We start from the raw sequence: 8,650 nt of genomic DNA on the forward strand, positions 1-8,650 counted from the left end.
GCTAAGTTGTCATTTGATGAAATTAAAACTGAATAGTTTTGAAAATGCAAATAGATCTTGGTTAGTCAATGAAAATGTGCAAAGTTAAATGAAAAAAAGTTGACTCCTGGCTTCGGACATGCATATGAATGTCTGCAGCTCTATAAGCTAAAAATGTGTGTCTGTACAAGAATACCTGAGTTATATACTTTTCTCTTATCTATATTTCAGGTATCGTGCTCGCTGACATTATCGAGAAGTACTTTGTCTCGCCAACACTGTTCCGAGTGATTCGACTGGCTCGTATTGGACGGATTCTGCGTCTCATCAGAGGCGCTAAGGGCATCCGGACGTTACTGTTCGCCCTCATGATGTCCCTCCCTGCTCTCTTCAACATCGGGCTCCTCTTCCTGGTCATGTTCATCTACGCCATCTTCGGCATGGCCAACTTCGCCTATGTCAAAGGCAGTCGGGATCGACGACATGTTCAACTTTGAGACATTTGGGAACAGCATGATCTGCTTGTTCCAGATCACCACCTCCGCTGGCTGGGACAGCCTGCTCAGCCCCATCCTCAACAACTCCCCCGAGGAGTGCAACCCCAACATCCCCCACACCGGCACCACCGTCCGGGGGAACTGTGGGAACCCCTCGGTGGGCATCACCTTCTTCGTCACCTACATCATCATCTCCTTCCTCATCGTAGTGAACATGTACATCGCCATCATCTTGGAGAACTTCAGCGTGGCCACAGAGGAGAGCACCGAGCCGCTGAGCGAGGACGACTTTGAGATGTTCTACGAGGTTTGGGAGAAGTTCGACCCAGAGGCCACGCAGTTCATTGAGTACGCCAAGCTGTCAGATTTTGCAGATTCGCTGTCAGAGCCGCTGCGCATCAGCAAGCCTAACAAGATCAAACTGATCTCCATGGACCTGCCCATGGTCAGTGGGGACAAGATCCACTGTCTGGACATCCTCTTTGCCTTCACAAAGCGTGTTCTGGGTGAGTCGGGCGAGATGGACGCCCTCAAGCAGCAGATGGAGGAGAAGTTTATGATGGCCAACCCGTCTAAGATCTCCTATGAGCCAATCACAACAACTCTGAGGCGCAAACAGGAAGAGGTCTCCGCCACGGTGATCCAAAGGTGCTATCGCAGACACCTGGTAAGGCGGCAGTTGAAGGCCGCCTCCTACTTGTACCGCCAGATCACCACACCTCGACACGTCGGAAGTGAAGGTGAAGAAGGCAGCGAGGTCTTCGGGGAGGATGCACCTGAGAAAGAAGGGCTGATCGCCACCATGATGAGGAAAACTACGGTTCGAGTTTGTTAGGGATAGAGCGCTCCGAGACGGTCTCCTCCATTTCGCCCCGCCCTCCTATGACAGCGCGACGCGAGCCACATCAGAGATCTTGCACCCGTTCGCTGCCAACTCAGAAACAGTCCCTGTCGAGACAGCAGACGACGAACCGAGTGAACAATCGACGTCAGTGGTCGACTCTGACAGACAGCAGGAAACAGTACCATAGCGGGAACCAAAAAGTTTTACAAATTAGGATATCCTCGTTTTGGGTTAAGCCTGTTTGTTCTTTTGTTCACTGAATGTACCATAGCTGAGGAGTGCTGAGTAGATGGCAGGAAGAAGCTATAAGCGAGGAACTGCAGGAGGAATCGAGTGAAAGAGCAAAAAAAGTGGAATATTTACTACCTTTAACGTTATTCCTGTTCCCTGCGGAGATTCCTGGACTCGACTCAACAGCGTCTTTGGAGTTTCTTAAAGGGAAGCAGAAAAACTGCAGTAACAGAGAGGGAAACCCGTCTGTCAAGTCAACTCTGCCTTTGTTGGAGTAAAAAGACAGAAGCGTAGATCCCTTTGACTCTTGGGTCTCTCACGTGGACCGGAGCCAGGGGTTCGGAACACTGACTGACCTTTGACCTCGGCTACAGGGGGTCAGAGGTGTCACAACAACTATATCAGATGTATCCATCATTTATTGGCCTGGGGGGTTTGTGCCTTCCCACAGTTGATCAATATTCTCAGAGTACGCCTGGCTGTCAGAGCGACGGTGTTCCTGGTGGTGTTTCTCGGCACGTTACTGTCTGACTGACTGAGACTCAAGAGAGGAGGCAAAGTAATGACAACGTGATTTTAAAACATGTTTTCGTAGTAAAAAGTATAACTTTGTTGATGTTACCAGTCTTTTAATAGCGGTACAATTATTACTATTTTTATATTTTTAGAGTAAGTTGAAGAAAAAAAATAAGCAGGCTCCCTCTTTCGACTTTGGAGTGGCACTAGCTAAGAGATTTATAGAAGAGAGGGTGCGGTCAGGAAAAGAAAACTAAAAAATCTGAGAAGTAACTTCATCTGTTTTGTTGGCAGTTTTGCACTTTTGAGTTTACATGTGCTGTCACTTTACTGCACCTGGGCAAAGATACATTGAAAAGAAGAGCCTGGGATGTATTTATTTTTAATCTGAAACCTTTCAGATGACACCAAAAACTAATACAAGTGCACAATGAGATTTTAAACCCGGACTCTTCCAACATGTCTTTTGCCCTGGTGGTGAACATCCTCGTGTCCTTTACTTTTTTGGCCGATGGGTGATTTGTCTAAAAGTCCAGATTGAAAGTAAATTTTTTTGAGCTTCCCTTCACGAACAAACTTGAAAAAAAACTCCTGCTGCATTGATACATTTGCAAATTGGTGGTTACTGGCTGGTAGTCAAGACTGACATTGATCAATGATGTGATTTGGTAAGAATGTAGTGTGCAGATGTGATGTTAAACGTAAAAATCAGCAATTTGGTGCAAGAGGTTATCAATATCTCAAGTACATTTATTGTTTACTCACAATTCTAAATAATTTAATAAGCTTTCCTAAAAAGAAAACACGTATTTATAAAAACAACATTTATATCACAAGACATTGACACCTCAGGCTTTTTTCAAAGCCATATAAATATTGTTCAGTGCATTTTAAAGGAGCAGACTGGTGGTTTGAGACAAGCTTGGCAAAAATGGAAATAATATAAATTTAAGTATGTTTAATAAGCATGCAACAAACCAGCAGTCTTTGCATTTTACCAACTGAACAAAGTAAATGCATGCAGGACTTCTCTCACATGTTGGGCTTTTTTAATGCCATGAATAATGTTTTTCCTCTATCAGGGGATTTAATGTCGCTGATGTACTTTTTGGCAAATCACCCGCTGTCATTATCTACCCGTCTGGTTTGAGTTCGGCTCGGCACAAACAGCTCACACCCAAACCGAATTCTTTAAGGCTTAAATGGGCTCAAGAATATTTGAGGTGTCGACCGGCCCTGACCAGAGTGCGACAATCAACTCAGCACCTCAGCATCAGGATTTCACTCTGTTCAGTTCGATGAAAAGCTCACGCTGATCTTCATGATTTGGTGTTTGGTCGGTCATCAGTGTCCTGGAAAAACAGCTGATTATCAGTGTACAGATCAGTCCACAGCTGAAAACCCAGTCAGATCGTTTTCAGTGCAGTTATGTTCTTAAAGAAACAAGTGAGAAGTTGCCGAAGTCAAGACGAATTCTTTTGAAGATCAGAACAGTTTGCTAAATGACTCATTTGTTGTCATTCAAAATGGTGACAAGAGGATATATCAGGCTGTGAGACACACTCAATCATTGTTGGTAGATACATTCACTTTTGGATTTTGTCTCTTGATGGGATTGGTTGACAGTAAGTAAATGCAGACTGTCACCAGACTAATATATCATTTATCATCCCAGGTGAGATTCTATCTGAGAATGTTTAGACCGAATACTTTTTCAGGAAAATATCAGTGAAGTTATAGTTACTAACTGTAAATGAACCGGTGCTCCTGACGACAGTCAAACAGCGTTCGTCTGTGTTACAAACTACTTGGAGTCATTTAAAAATGGCTGCAGCTGAGCAGGTTTTTCCAGAACACTGGTGTGATGATGCTGAAACCTTTTCTGCTTCCCGTTTCCGCGGAACGATATGAAGAGTTTCGTGTGGGAAATAAATTGGGGAAGTTCTGATTGATGATAAGATTTGGAGGTAATTTTATAGTTTCAAATAGTGGGATTTTGCTAAAAGTTTATACTTTTTCCCCTGAAGGGTATCTGAGTTTGAAAGGAGACTCTTCAAATCAAAACGGTACTTTATTTATTTATTTTTATTTATTGACTTTATTTTCTGGTTAATTGCTTTATTTAAATCTAAGATTGTTTTTTTTTGTTTTTGGCACGTTTTAGCTGCGCCCTGGAGGAAAAGCGGAGGCTGAGCGAGACGGCTCTTTATCTATTTTGCACAGATAAACAAAAAAACAAACCGCGTCTAGCAATAACGGTTTGCCGAAAACTTTTAAGTGAGTTCTTAGGTAACACTTGACTTCACAGAAGCTTTTTCTCACTGTATGAATCTGTGGAGTTACGTCCGGAGGGGAATACTGATTTGTTGAAATCTGCTAAACTCTGACAGTGTTGCTGAGATCTCGCAGACGCACAGGTGAATACACTGGCAGGGAGCTGCTGTGAAGCAGTGCTACCGCTTGTTTTTATTAAGATGAAGTGTCAAAGTGTGTGTGTACAGCGTTCAGTTTGCTTTGATCTCAATATTTCGAACAACCTCTCTCTCTCTCCGTCTCTGTTGTCGTGGTCACCCGAGGGATCTTTACTAAGCGCTTTACTAGACTAATTAAAAAAGGAAAAAGAAAAAAAAAACAATTTTACTGGCACCGTCTGGACTCTATTTCTACTAGATTCTATTGAGAATAGATAACCATATAAACTAGGTAAATACTTAAGACACTGCTGAACTCTGCTGCGAGGCGTATTTCAGGTTGCAGTTGTGCTGAAGGGCTGTTTTCAGTAGCAATAGACCCAGAGTGTGCCTGCTACATACGAACCCCGACACTCCAAGCCATGCTTTCCCATTGATTGACTGACTGATAATGTGCTTGATTGACGGACTGGTTGATAATTTGATTTCTTGACTGGCAGACTGAGTGATTATTTGATTGGTTTAACATTTGGTTGGTTGATTGATGAAATGATTCTTAACGCTTTTTGATATTGAACGAGGTTCACGGTCCCCCACAGCCCCCCCCCCCCCCCCCCCCCCCCCCCAATCCATCCCTGCTGTGACTCTTCCTCATAAGTTGTCAAACAAACAGCACAGAGAGCTGATTGGCTGATTTAGTTCTGTATTTTGAATTTTAAAACCGTCAAAGAGGTTCAGATTCACTAAAGTCTGCAGGAAAAGTGCATTTTTTTTCTTTTACAATGGTGCCCTAAAGAGAAAATGCTTTTTGGGCTGTGGGGGATTTTTTTGTTGCAGAACAGCGAGTTACTGACTTGCTTCGCTGTAGCTCTCTTAATACAGCCATGCCTCATAATATCAGTACTTCAGCAGCTGAAGAGGAAAACAAATGCACAAAGTTGCCCTCACAGTGTAACGTTAGTGAATCTGGACCTCAGACTCTGGTTTGCACTGAGCACAAAAACACTTACGACTCAGATTTACAGTCTGAATCAGGACAGTTAACTGGTATTAAGCTCGGAGTTTGCATAAAAACTCAGCAACACTTAAGCATAAAAACAAACCAACGTCAGCTCTCTGCACCTGATCTTCACTCTGTACTGACTGTATGAGGTGAAAAAAAGGATTGAAACAGTCTGGAAACCTTCAAAATAACCCCCAACGTGTCCAAGGAGGAAAGGAAAACTGCAGGAAAAGGTGGAGAAAAGAAAATCTGTGTCACTTTCTTTCCTGTTGTGATATGAAAAAGTTAATTTTAGAGGAAAACTACCGTCTTTGCTCTGAGCTGTGGGTCAGTCCATGTGGTGCTACCAAGGGGTTTTTGGAAGAGTCCATATTAAGATCGGAGGGGGGTGTTAAAACACAAACTCAGACTGCGAATCTCTGCTCCTTCCTGCCTTCTTTTCCCTGTTTCAAAACCAAAAGCTGCTTTGTCATCTTCGAAAACAAACGACAAACATCTACTTACCAATACGGAGGAAATGCACAGTGGTTTCATTGTTCATTATTATTACTATTGTTACTATTAACTGTGTGATAAATGCAATACAACAGTTGTGTAAACAGGCAGTGAGTGATGCTGTATCTTATTTACAGTATGAGGATCATAATAACGATGATGTTTTTACTTTGTTTGTCGTCAATGATTTGGTTTCTCACCGCTTAAACCACCATCGCCCCGTTTACACCGCAACTGGTTTCACAACGGTTGTCGAACTGGTTTCACCTGGTCTCCGGCTTCATATCAGTCCCCCAGAAACCTCATATCACGGGGAGAAAGTTGCCTTTTTCAGGAACAGAGGGGAGAATGTGTTTCCCCTCCTGACGCCTCATGACTCTTCTTTTATTCCAGCCGAAATTGGGGAACATTTCTCTCATTAATGTAATTTTAAGACAAACTGGGGCTGCTGACAGTCAAACACATCAAGTTGGAAAATATAAATCACTAAGTTGGAGCTTGAAACAAGCAGTTTTTTTTGTGTTTTTGCTGGAAAAAGTTGAGAAGATACACGTCACACTTGGAGGGTAAAAACCTTGTATATCCAAAGATGTAAGAACGATCATGGGAAAATGAGATTTGTAAATCTGAGAATCCAAATCTTTAAATGTGTAATGTTTCCATATTTTTTAAGTCTATTTCAGAAACATCTGAAAGTGAGAGACAAACAACAAGTTACAAGGTTTTTGTCTGACCTCAGTGGTACTCACGCTCTGCAACCGTTGGCAGAAACTCTTGCCGGTGAAACTTCGGTGTAAAGGAGGCGAAAGCCGTGCCTCAGTGACCCCACCTTGGTGTTTTAGAGACAATAATAATAATTACGATGATTATAATATGAATATATAAATATATATATATACTTTTTAGTACTTTGAGTTGAAATACTTTTTAGTATTTTGCAAATACATGTCTCTGTATATAAAACAAAAGCCTCCTGTAATAAACAAGAAAAAAATTTAATACTGAATCTGTTGTGATGGTTTTATTTTATTACTTCTGTATGTGTTCACTGAAATGAGTTAAAGAGGTGGTATTATGCTCATTTTCATGTTCAAAATCTTATTTAGGAGTTGTACCAGAACAGGTTTACATGGTTTAATTTTCAAAAAACACCAATGTTTTCTCATACTGCACATTGCTGCAGCTGCTCTTTTCACCCTACGTGTTGTACGCTCTGCTTGAGTGATGCATCTTACTTGTACAAAATCTTTGTTGGGAGTTGCACATGTGCAGGTAAGGACTACTAGCCAGAGCAGAGAAGGGCGGGTTGTAAGAAACAAGGTAGTGTGATCCAAATCAAAGCCGCTTCAGACTGCGACGTAACAGATGGTAAAAGTTACTCACAAGTCCACAACATCATTGTTCCACATGTTACAATAAACCACTACAAAAATCACCATATTTCAACTGTTCAATGCCAGTAGCTTTCATATCGGGTGTAACATTAGCATTATAGCTATAACTTTAGCTGTGTTAGCCAACGTTTACAACAACTCTGCACTTGAACAGTCTGTAAAGTTACATTGCCGTGTTTATTTTTAATATAATTTACAACCAATAAAGCATACTTACAGGTTGTGATTGTGAATTTCCAGGCCCAAATAGAGTCGGAGTTACATCGTCTTTTAAGACTAAATGTTGAACTGTTGCCGGTGTTCTGACGATCTATGCTGCCTTGCCGAAAAATGCTACCAAAGCGCAAATCGATAGACTCGACTCTACTCGGCCCTGCTCCGTTTCCATTGCAGGTAGTACCCAGAGATAGTACGTAGCTTGTCATCATAGCGACGCCACACACAACTGCCACGATGTAATGTTCAATGCGACACACACACCAGCGACCCACACAGCTTTCTCTTTTTTAAGTTCAAACGTTTCAACATTCCTCAGAATGTAAAGACAGATAAGCGGTATGAAAACCTTCCAGCTGTGTTTTCCTCTGCCGTTGTTGCTGCAGCGGTCTGTGTAGCGGGAACAGAGGGCTCTGTGAGCGGGCGGCTGGCCGGCCTCACAGGCTCCTCCCGTGGGTCACAGCAGGCTTCTCCCGCAGCCACTTGCAGAGCTCCTCAACATTTTTGTTACGCCATCTATTCTCGTAAAACTGTCAATATTCGAAATCTACACAGCTGATTTCTCACCTCAAAACTTCTCAGAAGTGGATTTAGTGATGAAATTCCATACGAAAACTGTAAAACATAAAGATTTCTGTTGCTGGCCTCTGTCTGATGCACGCCGCGATGATGCAGTGAATAGTGACGATTCTCTCTGACCAATCAGCAGTCTGTCTGTTTTCAGTATCCCTCAGCTCGCTTGGAACCTCGAGGGAGGTGAAGTGATACGAAAAAAAGTACCTGGAAAGCAGGTGCAACATTTCTACAATGGAAAACCAAACAAAGGCGAGTTGAGCCAAAGGGTCTCCGCTCAGACTAGCTTGGTTTGAGGGCGTGCCTGACCCCGCCACCCGCTTGGCAATCTTTATGACGTGTTTTCATTGTGACGTCACAAGTGAAGGAAGTGAAGGGCTGAACTACAAACCAGCTGTTACATGCACAAAAAAGAGATATAACTCAATAAAGGAGAAGGGAAAAGCCACAAAGCATAATACCACCTCTTTAATATAACACGTTGGTTTACT

At 42.6% G+C, this 8,650-nt stretch overlaps 1 pseudogene; it reads left to right on the forward strand.

Annotated features, from left to right (window-relative positions):
- The first annotated feature begins 210 nt into the window (after positions 1-210).
- On the forward strand, positions 211-1,311 carry LOC119896832 (annotated as a pseudogene).
- The last annotated feature ends 7,339 nt before the right edge of the window (positions 1,312-8,650 follow it).

This window comes from Micropterus salmoides, unplaced genomic scaffold (assembly GCF_014851395.1).
Source record: "Micropterus salmoides isolate LMB-PRFRI ecotype aquatic unplaced genomic scaffold, ASM1485139v1 Ms_hic_scaffold_1096, whole genome shotgun sequence".
In the NCBI taxonomy this organism is placed as follows: domain Eukaryota; kingdom Metazoa; phylum Chordata; class Actinopteri; order Centrarchiformes; family Centrarchidae; genus Micropterus; species Micropterus salmoides.